We start from the raw sequence: 20,282 nt of genomic DNA, 5'->3' as shown, positions 1-20,282 counted from the left end.
ATATGCATACCATTTGACTCAATAGTCTCTTTTCTGTGAATCATTCTGAAAATAATTGTTTAAATATTAAACATTTAATTTTATATTTATTATCTAAAAATTACTCATATGAAGAAGTGCATTAGCTATGAAGATGTGGAAACATGGAAATGTGCTTATAAATTAAAATTAACTTTAAGGAAAGATTTACAAAATTATATACGTATCATGATTATATTTACATTAAATATACTTAGTAAAAAAAACTGGAAGAAAATATATTACAATGGCCATGTTTATATTAGGGTTGCAAGATTATGAGTGGTTTTCTCTTTTGTTTCTTTTTGTAATTAAATTTCATGATTTATACAATAGGATTTCAACTGAGTATTCTTTAGTACAATCTTTTATTTTTTATTTTATTTTTTTATGTTGCTTTTGTTTTATTTTTTATTTTTATTTTTAAAGAGAGAGAGAGAGAATTTTTTTAATATTTATTTTTTAGTTTTCGGCGGACACAACATCCTTGTTTGTATGTGGTACTGAGGATCGAACCCGGGCCGCACGCATGCCCAGGCGAGCGTGCTACCACTTGAGCCACATCCCCAGAGCCCTAGTACAATCTTTTAAAGGCAAACCTCTTTGTTTATATTTTCCCATTGTTTAGGCAATAGCTTTGGCAGAGGTTCTTTTTTTTTTTTTTTTTTTTTTATAGTGTCTTTTTATAGTGTTGGGGATTGAATGGGACTTTGCACATGTTAGACAAGCACTCAACCACTGAGCTACATCCACAATACAATATTGTGTATTCTTCTTCTTTTCATGAAGACCATGTGTGAAATTGTGTATGATGGTTGGTTAGATGATTATTATAATTTTAGATAATTTCCTGATAAGAGTCTTCTACTTTCTTACATTTGGTTTAGTTCAATTTAGATGTATGTCTAACAAATTTGTAATTTGTATGCATTACAAATTAGGTGGGAATATTTGTATTCCTCTGTTTTATGTTTTTTTTCTCTCTCTGGTATCATATATATTATCTACAAATTGACTTAAACAAACTTTTCTGTTCAGAACCACTGGATTCCTCATCAATTTTTCTGTGGCATTATAGGTCAACTTGTCAACCAATTCAAAAATTGAGAGTCATGTGAGAGTCCTCTGTTTGCTTCACCACTTCTCAGCACTGTCTGTTTCATCTCCCCAGGCTTTTTGTATCTTCCGCATATCCTTCCCCAGGCCACTGCCTTAGAAAGACTCTCATTACATGCAGTTTATAGTTCTATAATGCTATGTAATTAATCTCTTTGTCCTTCAATCTATCTTTCACATTATCCCTAAATTAGTGGTTCTCAATGGGAGAGGGGTGGTGTTTTGGCCCCCAGGGGACATCTGAAGATACTTTTGGTAGTCACAACTGGAGCAGGGGGAGAATAAGGAGTTTGTGGATGGAAGGAGAGCAAGGAGTTGTACTGGTAACTAGCATGTAGAAGCTGGAGATGCTTTTAGACATCCTGCAAAGCAGAAGACAGCCTGGTTCCCCAACAAAATTTTCCAGCCACAAATTTTAATAGTGATGAGAATGAGAACCTCTGCTTAGAGTGATTCTTCTAAAATAAAACTTAATTAAATCCTTCAAGTACAGACTATTTCTTTGTTTATTTAGTTTTTTTTTTTTTTTAATGTGGTGCTGGGGATCGAACCCAGTTCCTTACAAGGTCTAGGCAAGTGCTCAACCACTGACCCACAACCCCAGTCCCAAACTATTTCTTTTGTTGGTGAAAGTTTTTGCATGAAGCTCGTCTTTTCTAGTCTCAGTTACAAAGCATGTAGTATTCCTGCCTGAATATGCTATGTTTTCCCTGGCTCCTGCCACTTGTCTGCTACTTGAAGACTCTTCTGACTTTTCCAGATTGGACTGGATGATTCTTCTCTGTGATCACCTTTAGGGGTACATGAATCACACTAATTATTGCCTGTCAGTTCCACTTCACGATGAGCATTCAGAGAGCAGGAAGTCTTTTTCTTTGAATTTTCAGCAATGTTTGACACAGAGAATGGATCTAAATCAGTCAAGGCCCTCTGCCCTGACTCCATTTAATGAGCAGGCAGATTTGCTTTTGAGCACAATAGGTTCACTGCTGCAATCCTTATTTTCTTTTTGCTTTATCCTCTCCTCACCTGAAATGCTGTTCTTTCATGTCTCTGTCTACCTTCATATTCTTCCCACCTATTCTTTAAGGATCAGATTAAAAAGAATCACTATGATTTACTGAGCCATGTGCCAGGTCTCCATTATCTTAATTAACTTTCAGTAAAACCCTTATAAGGAAGGTATTGTCCCAATTAAACAATGATGCAAACAGCTCTGAGGTGTTCACAGGCGAGATAAGACAGGCACACCAACACTCACAATTACAATGCAGGTACGTGGGCCCACTTCCTCCCTGCTTGGTTCTCCTGCCTTCTCTGATAGCTTTTCTTTTTCCTTCCAGATGGTAATTGGGAGATCATTTAGTCTGCTGTTCAACTTTTATGAGCAAACTGAAATGCTTTATGGAAACAGGTGGTTAATGATGGAGGACAAACCTGAAATCTAGTAATCTGGATTCTGATGCTCTTTTCACCCACATCCAACATGTCTTGCTCAGTCTAAGTTGCCATTCCTCCCCCTCCCCCAACACATTAGGAGCAGTCCAACATGGTTAGTGGAATTAGGACAGGTGGACAGTCTTAGTCTGCAGGGACTTAAAGATGCAGAATTCTGGGGCTGGGATTGTGGCTCAGCTATAGAGTGCTCGCCTAGCACAGGCGGGACCCAGGTTCAATCCTCAACCACATAAAAATAAAGGCACTGTGTTGTGTCCATCTACACCTAAAAAATAAATATTAAAAAAATGCAGAATTCTGAAGATTCATGGCCTAGGAGAATTTTCATCTAAGGATTTTCATGGGGAAGTCACTAGAATCACAGGAATGATTGGAACAGATTTGAATTTTTAAAAACTTACCATGGAGAATTGTGGGGCTGTAGTGAATGCAAGTGACAATGTAAGATGTTTTTGTGGTTCAAGACCACGTGTGGGAATACAGAGAAGTGGACTAATTGGAGAACTATCTATATTGTCAGAATTTTGCCATCGATGGTCAATAGGGCATGAATTTTGGCTATAGCATGACTCTGATGAAGGGACTTTAGCCTTATTTTATCTCTGCATGGTTAAAATATGGTTTAACACTTACTTTGAGGGATGTTAGAAACAAATGAAAAGTGCTAGACACATATTAGCTATCAACAAATATTTGTTCTTATATACATAAGTTAAGTTTTCCTCCTTCAAAGAGTTCTTTAAATAGAACATCTTAAGTAACTCATCAAATCTTCGAGATTTGTTTTCTGGTTAAGTAAGTTCTTGTTAGTAGTCAGGTGCCCTTTGAGCTTAGTTTTTGTAAGATTGGTGTTAGGTGCAGGACAGGCTGAATAAGTTATCTGCAGGGCATGCCAAACAAAGTTAGCTGCAGGGTGATCTGGCCACTCAAACCTTCTGTCTGGTTCTTTATCACCTGTTTCAAGCCAACTCCAAGCCCCCCCCCCCCCCCCAAGGCTGAACACTCAACCCACCGCTCAAGGCTGAACACTTAACCCCCCTTGTGCCAACAAGGCAGCTTGCAAACCCAGAGACCCTGTTAGATTTAGGCAGCACAGCAGAAGGGCTATAAAAACCTTTCCCTGCCGCAGCTCTCCCCCGCCCCCCCTTCTCTTTCTCTCTTTTCTTTGTTGCACTGCTGCAATAAAGATCTCTCTGTCGCTCTGAGTGTTATGGTCACTTTCCTTTCAGTTGGGATATGGGGCAGAGGTGTACACGGAAGGCTGTGATAAATGCATCAAAGTGTACAAAGACATGATGGAAGGCCTCCAAACTCGGTGGTGGTGGGAGTGTCACTCAATGGACAATTTTACTTCCTACGCAGGCTGACCTCCAGTCCCCAGATTGGTGTTTTTAGAAGAAATGGTAAAAGCTCCCAGTCACGGACGGGGCGGGGGCGGGGCTTGCGGGAGTCCGGATGGGGGCGGGGCGGGCAGGCCAAGCTCAGGGTCTCTAGCCTCCACCTAGGCTCCCGCCCCCTTTCCGGGGCTGCCGCTCCTGACGTCGAGAGGAGGCGGGGCGCGCCGCCGCGGGGTGGGAGGCGTGGCCGGCTGCGGGGAGGGGCGGGAGGCGGGAGCGTCGCGGAGCGCAGGCCTCGGAGGCCCCCGAGTTACCGCCAGCCGTAGACAGAGCTGGCCTGCGCCCCAGTCTTAGTTTTTCTCCCGGTGCCCCCTCCTCAGCCCTGGGCGCACCGCGCCGGGCCGAGCGGCTGGCTGCCTAGCGAGCCGGCCGCCCGACCCCGACTGGCGAAGCGACCCGGAGCCGTCCGGCCCAGGCGCACACGGAAGTGGTGAGTGTCACCGAGAGGTGGTGAGAAGCCTGCCGCAGTCTCGGCGACTGGCGAGGGGCGCGGAGTTTTACGCTGGCCGGAGGCGCGGCCGCGGCTCTTGATGTGTCTCCGAGCGCCGCGCACCGCAGGCGACTCCGCGAGCGCCGCGCGGGACCCCGGGGTGGGGCGTGCGGGTGCCTGCGGGGACGGCGGGGGATTTCCAGCCGAGCGGGGCCGGCGGCAGCGGGGAGGTCGCGAGGCAGGGGCCCGGGGCCAGGAGGGGAAAGGTTGAGTCTCGCCACCCCCTCCCCCCGAGCGCACCGCAAGTTTTCATAAACAAGCCCGGAACGCGCTGTCAGACATCCTGTTTATACCACCCCGAGCTTCGGGCGCGGGCTTGAGGTCTGACGTCCCTTGGTCGCCGCGCGGAGAACTTGACCGCCAGCTCCCTGGCCCACTTGCTGGGGTGGGGGTGGTGGGGTGAGAGATTTTTTTTTTTTTTCCTAGCCATTGGACGGAAGCTAAGTGTCTTTTTCAGTGTTGGGTTTTCGAGTCTGGTAGGGGTCTGGTAGGGATCTCAGGAAACGCCCCTCCCCATCTAGGTTCTGTTAAGGTACCTGGCGCCAGGTAGCCAGCGAGAAGGGCGACATGATGACCCTGGACGGGAGGACCAGGGAAGGGCAGCAGTGAGAAAGAACCATGTAGGGATTTGCGAATTCTGCTGTAAAGGGACTTGATTAACCGAATCTGGGACTGGTCTGCGAACTCCTCGGACCTCATCCGCGCGCGGCTGCCCAGTTGGCGTATCTAAGGGGGGACGTTGCTTCAGCGGGACTAGTAAACACCTTTCTAAAGTCACTTCCTAAGGTTCCTGAAATGTGGGCTCCTTGCATATGTGTTTACGAACGAATTCTCTAGAGAGACTAGATGAAAGGTGTGATTATTGCCAGATGTTTGTGTGCCCATCTGGGGACAAATTCTCTGATTTCCTGTGTGGGGAAGGGTATCCTATCCTCCCTGCCCTTGATACGTGGCTGTGAGCTGTCTTGCTCCTGGTTGGATACACTACTATACATACTATTAATCCAATTCATAGAGTTTTTCTCTCAGTGACAGGTATTTACAGTGCTATAAAATTGTCGTTACTTCTGTCAGGGAGGAAGGCCCTGGGCCGTTAAATGATGGTATAATGCAGAGACTATTAGGTGTGAGCATGTAGTCTTTTGTTATTCCCCCCGCCCCCCCCCCCAAAAAAAAAAAAAAAAAAAGGTTTGAGTTATGTGTGGACATAGCCACTGTGGGAAATTAAGACGAGCATTTTGTATTGATTAAATTTTTGTTCCTCAGTTTCCAAAGCCCCATTTTGTGTTGTCTGTTCACTTTTGCTTTTGGTGACTCTAATGTTTTCCAAGACCTGGGAATCATTTTCATTGAAGGATCAATGTGTTCTTTTGTACTCTGTGGTGAAGACTAATGGAGACCACCAGGGTTCTGGACACTTCTGGTGCAGTATGCTTTGTAATAAGTAGAAAATGTCTTCCGCATACAGATCCAGATCACATAAAGACGCAAGAACATCGTCGGTGAGTGATTATGGACATTATGAATAGAAATAGTCATTACCTTTTCTTAATTCTATATATTGTGTTAACTAAGCATTTTCATTGTACCTTATCTCAGACTCTCTAGATAACTATGTAGCTGGGTTTTTTTTTTGTTTGTTTGTTTTTTGTACCAGGATTTTGGTGTTAACAATCCACATAGAATACTGCTAGTTTAAACTTTTTTCTGTTCCATAGTATACTCATTACTTACTACTATTGGGAAATGATGAGAGTAAATAAATTAGGCATTGGCAAAATAGTTTGTTTTTCAAAACATACCTATATTTAAGTTTTTTTTTTTTTTTTGTGTGTGTGTGTGTAATTTAGGCAGTTTTAATGTCAATTTGCCTAATGCTATACTTGTAATTACCTCTGATTACTCGGTATCCATCCTTTACAGATTTAAGATGTTAAAATATAAAATCTTTTGAATGTATGCATTTGATAAAAAAACTAGTGAACATAAGGAATTTTGGGGATGGGGCTGCTTTTGTAGGAGTAGACTTGGATTGATTTTCTTGAAGAAACAGTCTGAGGGCTTCTAAATAGGCTTGTGAGGTCTGCCAGTTTAGATTCTAAGTTTACAAGCATTGGTGATTTTAGTAGCAGACTGAAAATTATAATAATTTAAATTATAACTATAATGATAAATTATGTTCTGAATTATCAGTTTCTTCTGAATGCCTTAAAGTAACATATATTTGGACAGGAAGCCAAAAGAAGCAACTTGTGCAAGTTTACCATTTTTATAGAGAAAACACTACATAAAAATAACTGCATTAATAAAGTAGTTTTTTCTAATTTTTATGTTACTATGGTAAATGTTTTTTCCTTTTAAATACACATATCATTCTGGATAGTCATTATGTTCTAATTAGGTAATAATATGCCATTAGAAGGTTTATTGTCGGAAATGTACATATTTGTGCAAAGAACTTTATTTTGCTTGTTTGCGCATTTAAGAAAATTCTTTCAACTAGGGAATTAGTTAAGAAAATGAATATTCTGTGTCTGTTATGTGTGTGGCTCAGTGGTGTTGTCTCTGTTATAGAATTGAGGTGCCTGAAGGAACCCTGCAGATTCTTTTAGACCATTGATTCTCACTTTGGTATGATTTTGCACTGGAAGAAGTACTTGCAACTTCTGGAGAGGTTTTGGTAGTTACAATTTGGGAAGAGGGGTGGTAATATTGGCTTCTAGGGGGTAGAGGCCAGGGATTCTGCTAAATATCCTACAAGGCACAGGACAGCCTCTGACAACAAAGTATTATCTGGCTTAAAATGTCCATAGTGCCTGAGGTACCAGGTGAGAATCCGGAAGAGCTGAACTCCTATCATGGCAAATCTTTTTACTTCTGGTACTTATTTTCTTCATCTGAAAATGGAAATAAAAATATCCACTTTAGTTGTCTCACAGAATTGTTGAGGAAAATCAGGTAAATAATGTACATATAGTGCGTGAAAACTGAACAGCCACACAGGTTGTAGCTATTATGAAGTTCATTTTTTTTAAGAAAGCCTGTTTTTATTTTTTTATTTTAGTTGTAGATGGACAAATACCTTTATTTCATTTAATTATTTTTATATGATGCTTAGGATTGAACTCAGTGACTCACACATGCCAGGCAAGTGCTCTACCACTGAGCCACAACCCCAGCCCAAAGCTGTTTTTTTTTTCAAATGAATAAATTGTTAGATATGTTGGGAGTTGAGAGGTTGAGACAGTATGCTGAGGAAAAAGCAGGATAAATGGTTTAATATTGATTATTCATCTTTTTGGGATAAAGAGTTTATTTAGTGTAATTATTGTTTTTCTTATTGTTAGAACACAAACTTCTTAGCTATGTATTTTTTTTTAAAATAAGCTTATTTTCTCGTTGCTACCAGTGGGAGACACACTGTAGAAATATTGGAAAGTGGCAAGTAGAGGAAAAAAATCATCCATGCTTTACACTATTTTCCATTTAAGGACAATCACCTTACCCTTTTTTCCTATAAGAGTGGTTAAAATTGGGAAAAGAGTTATAATGGAAATAGGAAGAGCACCTGGTGACCAAGGGCGGTACTACTTGTTTTTATGTCTTTCCTTTTTTCTGTTTTAATAATTAGTTACAATACAAGTCAGGTGTTGGTGCGCGCCTACAATCCCAGCTAATTGAGAGGCTGAGGTAAGAGGAACTCCTGAGCCCAGGAGTTTAGGGCATGCCGGGCCACATAGACTTGATTGCCTTAAAAAAAAAAAAGTTGCAAAGGTAAATTATAGGAGGAATTTGAGAGATTGGCTCATTGTTTTTATATATTTCATGTTAACCTCCAAGCATGTTCATGTTTGGTTTGTTGCTTCCTCTCTCCTTGCTGTCCCCAGTACTCAGCTAGGTATGCCACTGTTGCTTCCTGTCTTAAAAAATGCTTTGGTAACATGGGGTTTTAAGCATCTGCCATGTTGAAATGACTGGGTTTCTGGGGCAGGAAACTAATTCCTTTGAGTATTCTTTCCTCTGAAGTACATTAGCATTTTTGGCAGTTTGAGGCCATAAGAATGCGTAAAACATTAAGCTCATTTCCGTGATACCTTCACTTCTAAGGTTTTATGATCTGTGATTCTTTGCAGCTGGCTGTGGGCACACATTCTTCCTTGGTGCTGAGTAAATTGCCCAGTTCCAAGGCAAGATGTACTTTCAGAAGCAAAAGGAAAATTTCTTATAAGTTTACTCTGGCTAGAAGATAGCGGGTATTTGTTGGGGTATTTTTAATCTATTACTGACTTTTTTTAACAGTAACATTCACACAGCATTTTATTCATTTATTTATTTATTCAGTAAATGCTTACTGAACTCTTGCTACAACTGTCAGAGAGTGAATAAATATAACAAAACAGGTAAAAATTTCTGCCCTGAAAGAGCTATGTCTAGTGGAAGACCTCAGAGAGCGTGTGCAGAGCTTTGAAGTTGCAGGTTATACAGATGAGTAAATCCTATGTTGTTATTGTAGATTGTTTCCTAGAAGCCTTCAGAGCACTCCACTGATGTCTGAGAACTAAGGAGTAGTTTCTCTTTGTTATTGTTCTCTTTTTAAAATTTTAAGTTGGCGCTGGGATTGTGGCTCAGTGGTAGAGCGCTCACCTAGCAGGGGCGCGACCTGGGTTCAATTCTTAGCACCACATAAAAATAAAGGCTTTGTGTTGTGTCCATCTACAAAAAAGATTCTCTCTCTCTCTCTCTCTCAAAATATTTTTTTTTTTAAGTTACGGATTAATTTATTCTTTGTATGCACAAATGTCTCTTGGTACCTCTGAAGTGTCTGGCAGATGGATTAGGCACAGTTTATAATGGAAGTAAGTTTGCTCTTTGTAGCTATAACACGGTGTAGGTAATGCTGTAGTAGAGGTGAAAATTAGAACCACCAGGACCCTTGAAAAGAGCTAAATTCTATTTGGAGCCTTTCTCAAATGCTTTTATGAAGAGGCTTCATTTGAATGGGTCCTTGAAGGAGGAGTAGGAGTTTCCTTGTTTAGAGGTGGGGAAAAAAAATCTATGCAGACATGCAACATGAATTGAGGCATGAAGGTGGGCATGTATATGGTACATATGGCAAACTTGGAAGCAACCTCTGTGACTAGAGCAAGGACCACTTAGGAAAGAGCAGGAGGAGGTCGAGCTGGACTGCAGGGTGGTGCCGGATTGAGAAGACTGACTTTCTCCACAAGTCTGTGAGCAGTGTGAGGTCAGGACCATGGCCTGTGTTGAATAAATGAATAGGGAAGATTAGAAGCCATTTTAAATTTTGGAGCTCAGGTGTGTCATTAGCAGATGGAAGAATGAGAAGAAACACTGAAAGTTCTTCAAAGGGCCAGCTTTGTAGAACCATTGTGCTACCCTTTCCTTCTCCCCACAACAGAAAATGCTTTATTTACCCACCACTTATCAACTATCCAGAAGACTGCCAAGAAACAGAAAATGTTTAGAGCCAAAATATGTCAAGAAGTTCCTATATGATTTCCTTGTGGTAGAGTTAAAACTATTTTGCTAAATACAACAAGCCTGAGAGAAGACAGTGATCAAGAGGATGAATTCAGGAAGGCACATCTTCAGGCTAGCAGTGTTAATTTTTATCTTAGCTGTGAATGGGGAATAAGTTTATGAAAAGTAGAATCATAGCTTAAGAATGAAACACTCTTTGGGGCTGGGGTTGTGGCTCAGCGGTGCAGTGCTTGTCTAGCACATGCGAGGCCCTGGGTTCAATCCTCGGCACCACATAAAAATAAATAAAATAAAGGTATTGTGTCCAACTACAACTAAAAATTAAGGGGGAAAAAAAAGAATGAAACACTTTTGGGCATTTAGCGGAAGGGCAAACCATTGTAAACACCATAGCAATTTGAAGTTGTTATCATCACCACACAGTATGGTAATTGATGTTGGTGATGATACTGTCCCCAGTATTTAGAATAAGACACACGGCATGAAATGAAGTTAGAGTTCAGATCTCTAGCAGAAAAGGGCCATTTCATACACCTCATTTAAGAAATGGGAAGGAAATGTACAAGTAGGGGATGGGGACTGAATAAGAAGCTGCTGTCAGGGAATTTCTACAGGACAATTCAAGGAAGAGGTTTTCTTCAGAATGAAAAACAAGTGAAGGATCTTTATTTTAATTCTTCAGGAAATGAGTTACTTAAGAGTGAATTGAAAACCTCTGAAATTTGAAAAGAGGTGCTGTGGCCGTGTAGGAGACAGTAATAACTTGAACCAGCTGTAGGGACTGAGGTTGATTTTTATACCTCTAGGTAGAAAACAGATGAAATTTTTGCATCTTAGCCTTGTTTCTTTCCTTGTTTTTTATGATCTTAGCCTTATTTCTTTCCTTGTTTTTTTATGATCTGCTTTTGGACCCAGACTGGTTTGGTCATGGCTATGAGGAAGTGAACAAGTAATCCCCATGTCCTTACAGACAGTGAAGGGTACCTCTCTGTAAGATTGATGTGAGGATTGAATGGCTGCACCTAAAGATTTTGGAATGGTGCCGGTCACATAGTATGTTAGCTGTTTAAAGATTGGTATGTATGCTTTGTGTCAGTTACCAAAAAAAAAAAAAGCTGAAAGTATATTCAGAATATTTCAAGATGTTAAGTATCACCCAGTAGATGCAAGACAAAAATTATAACTGAGCTAATCTATGTGAGAAATGCTTTATTTAGAAATGAGTAAATCAAAAAAGTTTTGGTGCTTAAGACAGTTTCTCAAATCTAGAAGCATTAATTATTTAGACAGCACTCAAAGTACTAAATTAGACTTTCTTCTATTTTTAAGGAAAAAAAAACCCGATAAACAAAGGTGCTTTTATTTAACTTTAAATGCCATCCAAGGTATATAATTTGGTAGGAATGTATTAGGCTTTCTGGGAAAGTCAATATAAAGATACTGTGTTGCCTTCACTGATTCAGTTTACTTAGGAAATGGTGGGTTGCTGGCAGAGAGGCACCAGGCATACCTGATTGTAAAATGTTGTCTTCTGAGTTGTGTGGAAATTAAAAATCTTATAAATCAGGTAGTACTCCAATGAGTTTTGCTGCTTATGGAATTATAGGATTTTAAAAGAATTCTCATCGCGCGCGCGCGCACACACACACACACACACACACACACTTAAGAGGAAGGACTAACAATACAATTTTAGATTTTGGGTAAATCTTACTTTAAGAAAGGACAAAACGTAGGGCTGGAGATGTGGCTCAAGCGGTAACGTGCTTGCCTGGCATAACGCGGGGCGCTGGGTTCGATCCTCAGTACCACATGATGTTGTGTCCACCGAAAACTAAAAAGTAAATATTAAAAATTTTCTCTCTCTCTTTCTCTCTCTCTCTCTCTAAAAAAAAAAGAAAGGACAAAACGTAAACAGAAATAGAAATTGTAGAGCAACCTTTACTGGAAACTGAAATAAATAAATAAATATATATAAATATAAAAAACTTCTATTTCTATTTACGTTTTGTCCTTTCTTAAAGCAAGATTTACCCAAAATCTAAAATTGTATTGTTAGTCCTTCCTCTTAACTGTGTATATATTTTGCATACTTAAAGTACATTTCCTTCTTAGTGGTATTTATGTTGAACAGGTTTCTTGGTTCTGAGTATTATTCTTACTCTGAGGAACAGTAGTTGCTTCGTGGTTGGAAAATGACTGTTGATAACTTTTTCATTCCAAGAGCTTTGACAGTGAAGGGTTTAGCTGTATCTTTGTCTTCCCATTTGAGAATGACAAAGACAGTGAGGCTCTGTAATTTGATTTGTGGAGGGACAGTGTATAGTGAATTCTACTTGAACTGTAAAAAGGTGAACAAAAAGAAACTTAGATCTCTTATTTTCATATTCCATGGGTAACTGACTCATTTGACTGTATAAAGCATAACTAGATAAGAATAACTAGTAATTAATACAACTCTCATTTGTCTTTAATGTTGTTTTAAAGGACTTAAGGGTATTAGAACTTACAAGTTAATTAGTTAAACAATTCTATTTGTAGGCTTGCTTGCACACTTAATTTTCTCAGAATGGATGACTGTAATTCATATCAATTTTTCAATTAGTACAATTTAATCTTTCAAGCTATGGTAAGAGAAGGGAAAGAGAAAAAACAATCTGTTCAATGTATATCTTCTTGTGAAAATTTTTGTTAGTAAACTAGTTTGATGGATCACAAGCAGTGCAGATAGTCTTGATACATACATCTCCAAACCCATTTTAGGGTTAATTTGTATAATATAGACTAAAAAATTCTGTATAATGCCAGAATTTAATATACTACTTAATTTTGTTCAGTTAAAGCCATTCTGTAAAACTTTAGTCCACTGATCATTGTGTATCAATTATCTTATTGTGAAATGTGTTTGATGTATGATGGTGACTCCAGAGAATGTTACCTTTTTAACTTATTTTTTTACAACCTAGATTGTTTAGAAGTAGGGGGATGTCAGAGGTCAGATACATCTGAATATAATAAATTTTAAGCCCCCTTGACGGATGTAGTAAATTGACCACTTATGACACACAAATTGATTGTGATTAACAAAACACCAACTCTTAGGTTTTCTTTTTTATTCCTGTATTCAACAACTATCTGTAGACCATATATATGGTAGAATAAGATAGTTGTGGCTCTGCCCTCAGAAGGGTTCCTTGCTAGTAGAAAATACAACAATTCCACAATTGTGCAGCCTTTTGTTACAGATATGCTATGTATCAGAAGAGCTGGCCAGCTGGTTGTAAAAAAAAAAAAAAGGGTGGAACATTAAGAAGAAGGGGTTTGGGACTGGGGTTGTGACTCAGTGGTAAAGCGCTTGCCTGGCATGTGTGAGGCTCTGGGTTCAATCCTCAGCACCACATATAAATAAAGTAAAAAAAAATGCTTTGGCAGCTAAAAAATATTAAAAAAAAAGAAGGGATTTTTGTACACTGAAATCTGATGAGTGGAAGAGATTTTCTAGCCAGAGGGAACAGCATGTGCCAAGGACCTGCAGTAGGGCCAATATCCTGCAATTGGAACAGAGAGGAAGAGGATGCAGGCTGCTGAGAGGCGGGATCATTGTAAGTGCTATCAGGCAAGCCATTAGGGGCCATATTTCTTTGGGCTTTCTCGTAATGCAGTGGGGGAAGATGGAGACTTTTAAACCGGGCACTACCATGATCAGATTTGTGTCATTCTATGAAAGAAAGAAGGATCCCACTTCCTCACTGCTGCCTCAGGGTGCGCCTTGGCTCTCCTCTCTCTACTTCCTCTACTCTGCTGTCAAATGCCTTGAAAGCTTTCACTTCCTCCCACCACTTATTCTTTAACTGACTGCCACCTTCGTACTCTTGAGACTGCTTCCTTGAGATCACCTTTTTGTTCTCACATTTTGACACCCCTTTTCTGAAAACCTGCTTCCTGGCAGACGATCCCCAGCCCCATAGCGCTCTGGCTTCTGAGACACAGTAAGTACTTCCCTTTTTCCTCTTTATGTCTTTGTTTTCTTTTTGGGTGTCTTCTCTTTCTCTCACTTTTTGCCTTATCCCAGTGAAACTTTCCTGAAGGTTCTGTGAATGGCATATCTCATTTGTTTCTAAAATTTTGCAGATGATCCACTTTTTAACCTGAGCTTCAGTTGTCCCTTTATTCATTTTTCCTTCCTCTCTGCTCTTTACCTCCTCAAATACTGGCTGAGCAGTTTCAGGTACTATGGTAAGCACAGGGACGCAGGGGAACAAGAGGCAAGGCCTCTGACATTTTAAGATGTTAAACATGTCTATAATATAATTTCAGGTGGTGGTAAGTACAACATAGAAAATTAGGAAGGTAATGGATGGAGAATGCTTAGGTGTGGGAAGTGACATCTGAGCTCAGACCTGGGAGAACGGGTGTATAGGATCCAAGCCTTGTAGTGATCTGGAGGAAGACTGGGTGAGGCCAGGGCAAAGCTGGTGCCCTGGCCCAGGGTGGTATGGTCTTCTCAATGCATGCCAGGCCCCTTACCTGGCTGACTTATTGATACCTTGAATTTAACTACTCCAAAATTGATACTATTTCTTTTTTTTTAAAATTTTTTTAGTTGTAGATGAATATAATTCTTTTATTTTGTTTACTTATTTTTATGTGGTGCTGAGGATTGAACCCAGTGCCTCACACATGCGAGGCAGTGCTCTACCACTGAGCCACAACTCCAGCCCCTACCTGCCCCATACCATTTCTCTTTCTGACCCATTAGCTTACTAATAGATGATGTCTTTGTTTTTCTTAAGACCATATCTGTCCACCAATCTAAAAACCTTAGACCTGCAGCCAGGAATTTTTTTCCTGAGAAGGGAAAGACAGGAAACTTTTTTCTCTTCAAGGGCTAGGTAGTATTTGTCATAACCACGGAACTCTGCTGTAGTATTACTAAAGCAGACGATATGTAAATCAATGAGCATGGCAGTGTTCAATAAGATTTTATGTACGGACATGCACAGACTGCAGTTCTTTTCCTTAAACATTTAAATACGCAAAATCTGTAAGTTTATTTGGCTATACAAATGGGGCAGGCCAGCTTTAGCTTGCAGGCTAGTTTGCTGACCCCTGCCTTAGACCCATCCTGATCTCTCCCTTTGCCTTTTCCCTACCCCTTACCCAAGTTTGCCAAGCCCTCTGGGTGCTCCAGTTATTTTTGCAGTTTTCCATCTATTTCCAATGCCGCTGCCTTTGTGCTGACTTTTTTTTTTTTTAAACCTGGGTGGTTGCAGCAATCACTAAACTAAGTCTCTCTATTCCCTGCTTTCCCCTGTAGGCTGTTTTTTAGGTGAATATTGAATAATCTTTCTGAAGCTTGACTCAGGTCATAGAATTTCTCTGACTGTAAGCCTTTAGTATCTCCTATTGCCTATAGAAAATAATCCAAACCTTGCCTGAGTGTGGTAGTAGAGAGAGTTTGTGATAGGACTTCAATCTACCTTTTCAGCTTTCTTCTCTATTTCTTTCCTTTTCTGTGTCACAATAAATTGTTCACTATTTCATATTTACATTTACAAATGTTTTTCATGCCTTTCTGCATTCTATTTTTTTTTTAAATGCACTTTGCCCATGTTTCATGTTCTGTCAAAATTCTGTTAACTTTCAAGGCCCTTTCAGATATCCTTGATCACCAACCCCTCATGATGTGTGGGTGGGTGATGCTGTGTTCTAGAGCATCATGTTCTGCCCTATGTTTTTTTTTTTTTTTTCCTTTTTTTCTTCCTAGACAGGGTCTTTTAAGTTCAAAGTGGGAACATTTTAATGAAGGGAGTTTATCAAGTTAAGTGCTTGATTTCTTTATAAAATGGTACAGTTATGTGAAAGATCACCAAGTATTTTGTAAGGCTTTGTTTGTATTTTGGTCCTGCCAGTGGCTTAGTTAAATAAGTTCAATAAGTTATTGATAGTTCTTCTCAGGAATTGATGTTTCCTTCTACAAACAGAAAAAGAAAAAGAAAAATGTACTCTGTAACTCATTATGTTTCCTTGCCAACAAACTCAAGGTTAAATTATTTGCTTGTTTTTGGTGCTTCAGTTTTCTTACAATAATCTCTGCCTCAGTCTTTCTACCACATTGTCATATGTGTTAAATCCTTCTTTTAATTAATAGTTCTGTTGTGTGTCTTTTATATTTTACAGTTGTTCTCAATTCTTTTGCAGTAATAAAAATATAAATAATAGTTGCCCATTGTTTCCCCTATCTGCAGTGACCACAGAATGGTAAAATAGATAAATATCCTGAGTAAGAGACAAAAAGGCTTTAGGGCATTATGGGAATAATGATGCAGGTTTGGTAGAGAATGAGGAAATCTTGGAGTTTGTAGGTTAGTGTGTGCTTTGGGGCAGGGCTGAGCATCTTCCCAAATGGGAAGAGAGAGAGCCATGAGGATAAGACTCGTGATTAGTAAGCTTTTACTGTGTGTCAGCTGTGGGGTTATGTGCTTTGCATTTGATATTTAATTTAATCTTTGTAATAGCCAGAGAGTGGGAGCTTAATGGCATCATTTTTCAGATGAGAAAACAACACTAAAAATGGCAGAGCTGGAATTCAAATCCGAGGCTCTCTGGTGTAAAACAAAAACAAAAGGAAAAAATCTTTTCTACTGACTTGTCACTTGTTCTTTTGTCTTTCTTTTTTTTCCTGACATTGGCATTTAAAATGAAAACCTAGGAAACTTGTTCGTGTCCTGTTTTCTAACCTAATGTTTCTGGAGCAGTTTTAAATCTTTGGAGAAGCGCCTCCCTCCATATATATATATATATATATATATATATATATATATATATATATATATAGTATATGATGGTGTTAGTTGTGGAGCAGAAGGAGGACCTGAGAGGATTCCTTCCTTCCCACTCTCCGCCTGTTGCCCAGTTGGCCCTGAATTCCTGGGCTCAAGTGAGCCTTCTGCCTTAGACTCCTGAGTAACTGGGACCCTGGGTGTGTGTCAATGTGCCCAGCAGGATTCCTTTAAAAACCAACAAAAATGGGCAAGGCAATTGGTTCATTTAACTCTCCTAAAGAGAGTTTGTATTTTCTAATGAAATAATTAGATTAAAAGTTACCTTATAGAGCGGGGTACGCCTTGCAGCTCAGTGATAGAGGACTTGCCTAGCATGTGCAACTACCAGGGTTTGATCCCCAGCAGAGGAAAGAAAAAAAGTTGTTTTGATGATTTTGCCATTTTAAATCAAACTAGATTTACTGTTGATTTATATTCCCTGATGGTTATATAATGTGTCCTGTGTTTACCTGTTTGAGCCTAAGCATACCAGATATGGTGTTACGAAAAGCATGCTGGATTTGGAACCGGGAATATCAGGAACTGAAGCTGTTCTCTGCCACCACTAGCTCTGTGACTTTTGGTTCATAATTGATTCTCAGTTTTTCTCAACTGTAAAATGGACTTAATAGAGCTGTCACAAAGGAGGCTTTGTGAAGTCGAAGTGAGGTAGAACATATGAAATAGCTTCAGACAGTGCCTGGGATCCAGTACCATTTAATAAAAGTTAACTACTACAACCTCACCAGAAAAATCTATAAATTATTACATAATGTTTATACCTTTCCAAGTGGGAACTTTATAAGATAGACATTACTGAAATTAGGAACTGCTGCTGCTTCTTGTTCTTTTTTTGCACTGGAGTCTTGAACCCAGGGGCACTTTACCACTCTGCATTCCCAGGCTGCCACTTTTTAAAATTTGAGACAGGATCTCCATAAGTTGCCAAGGCTGACTTCAAACTTGCAGTACTCCTACCTCAGCTTCCTGAGTTGCTGGGATTATAGGCATTCGGGCGTCAAGAAATACATTTCTGATATAGGAAACTGGTTGGATTCCAGCTATAAAAGCATGGGTATAAAACAGTGAGTGATTCAGGCTCCCAAATCTGGAATCAGTCTGTGGGTTTGAATCTTGGCTTATTTTTCTAGTTGAGTGATTGGGGCAAGCTATTCAACCTCTTTGTGCCTCACTTTCCTCATCTGTAAAAGAATAATAGTGAGGCTAATAATTACACCTACCTTAGAGTAGTATAAGGATTAAATGAAAATATGTGTGTGTTTTATGTATATGCATCAACACTCTGTAGGGGTTTGCTGTACTATTTACTATTCCTCCTCTCTTCTCCCATCCTGTAAATCATCTGGATATTCCCTGGATTCCCTCCTCATATCTTCTTTTATTGGGAGACTCCTCTGTACAATATATGCTTGTCTTTTTCCCTCTGTTTTTACTGCCTTCCAACTTATTTTAATTCAGATGCCTTTTTCTTATGTGTAATACTTCTTATCAGTCTCCTTCCTTGGGTATTTTTGCCTAGATACTTTGAAAGATCTGCTTTTCTTTTATGTGGGGAAACCAGCTGTGTTAAGTATACTTTCATATCAAAGAAGATTAAAGCCATATAGTCTAAAACAAATTAAAAATGTATTCTTTACTGAATATTTATTCTGCCAGATATTTAGAGAATAAACAGGCTTAGAATGATCGAATAACATGTTTAGAGGCATCTAGCATTTTAAGTAGGTTTGATCAAAGCCAGGCCTACCTGGCTCTTGGTCTTGGTCCCTGGGTTCAGTGTCTAAAGTCTCCAAGCACCAATTCAAGATTCTAGCTGTACTTTGTTAGCCTGTAATCTGCTTTCCTTCACACTCCAGCTTTTGAAATGACAGAATCATTCACAGTGCTCTTTGACTGACTGTGGTACCTTTCTGCTCTTTTGGCAGGGCAGAGGTGTAGTGTTTCATATACTTTATGTGTTAAATTGGTCTTTTGTGTTTTACTTGGAAACTTAACCACATTTACAGTAGTGTGTATTGGGGCAAAATGTGCTTCAAGTTTCAAACAAGTAATTGGGAATGAATTTTTAAAAAGGCAGAACAGTTTTTAAGCTAACAACTCTTGAGTGTATTTGAGCTTGTCACCTGTACTGGTGACACTTTAAAGGCTTGTGTGTCAAGCCTAAACCAGGCTTGTTTTAGGATGCTTACTGGTCATCTGTTGGACCTGTGTATCCCAAACAACTGTCATTGTGTTTTTTTGGAGCCCTGTGAAGATACCTATTAAACCTCTTTAAATATCATTGGGAGACTGAGGCGAGAGGATCATTTGAGCCCAGGAAATGGAAACCAGCCTGGGAAACATAAGTTAGACCCTGCCGCAAGGGGAAAGAAGTGACTCTTTACTTTTTTCTCTATGTCTAACGTGTTGTCTTTAACTTAAAAAAAAAAAATCAATAGAATAAGGATCAGGCAACACCAAAAGAGGAATATTGTCAGTCAGATGGAAATACTACTTATGCTAGGTCAAAAAGAGGCACTTAAAGGTATTTGGAGGGCTGGGGATGTGGCTCAAATGGTAGCGTGCTCGCCTGGCATGCATGCGGCCTGGGTTCGATCCTCAGCACCACATACAAACAAAGATGTTGTGTCTGCCGAAAACTAAAAAAAATAAGTATTAAAATTCTCTCTCTCTCTCTCCCTCTCCTCCCTCCCTCCCTCTCTCTCTCTCTCTCTCTCTCTCTCTCTCTCTCTCTTTAAAAAAAAAAAAAAGGTATTTGGAGCCAGACACTTAAGACTATTGCTTTGATTATTGAGAGACAAGGAAAGCAGTAAAAGGAGTTCCTTTTTGCTTGGAGTCTTGTTTATTTTTCTCAGGTTAAAACTGATAACTGTAATGGTTTTAAGAGATTATAGAGATAGATCTTCCATGAACCTGAGCATATTTGGTTCTGAGATTCTAAATATTATACAATAAGTGCTATTTAAGGGTTATTAGCATATCATGGTGATAAAATCTTATAATAATTTTAGGAATTGCAAGAAATCCAAGTCACCCAGGATATGCCTTCTTTCTCAGTGCTACAGTGAAGAAAATAATTGGAGCACTTAAGTGACTTGCCAAGACCTCTATGGGTTGATGCTTTTTTTTTTTTTTTTTAAATATATTATGCTGGATTTGTGATTTAATGATGCAGTGTTTCAGAAGGTAGTCACATGTAGAATCTAAGAAGCTAAATACCCATTTGTTTAAATGGTTCTGAGGCTACTGAGGTAGGTAAATAAGTAGGAGTCTCTTGTTTAAGAGAACTTAGGTTTCTCTAAGGTTCCTCTTACCTTGGATATTCTGAAGGGCAGTTTATCTCATGAGAGAAGAGAGTTGAAGCAATTTGGGTGAGGTGTCCGGGGTGGGATGGTGGCAGTGAGCCTGTTTGTATGCTTTTGTCTTGGGAGCAAACTTAACTAACACAAGCTTAGT

At 39.6% G+C, this 20,282-nt stretch overlaps 1 protein-coding gene across 2 annotated transcripts in view; it reads left to right on the top strand.

Moving 5' to 3' along the window:
• The first annotated feature begins 4,205 nt into the window (after nt 1-4,205).
• Jak1 (Janus kinase 1) overlaps nt 4,206-20,282 on the top strand; it is a 130,265-nt gene continuing 114,188 nt past the window's right edge. For both annotated transcript variants that reach the window (XM_046450840.2, XM_046450839.2), the window contains exon 1: nt 4,206-4,419. The gene's annotated coding sequence lies outside the window, so the exon portion shown is untranslated. The remainder of the gene's footprint in view (nt 4,420-20,282) is intronic.

This window comes from Marmota monax, unplaced genomic scaffold, assembly GCF_021218885.2.
Source record: "Marmota monax isolate L192 unplaced genomic scaffold, Marmota_monax_Labrador192_F-V1.1 WCK01_AAM20220418_F8-fsc00023, whole genome shotgun sequence".
Classification (NCBI taxonomy): Eukaryota; Metazoa; Chordata; class Mammalia; order Rodentia; family Sciuridae; genus Marmota; species Marmota monax.
Note: the sequence above shows the minus strand (reverse complement) of the source record. Positions and strands in the feature narration are given on the sequence as shown.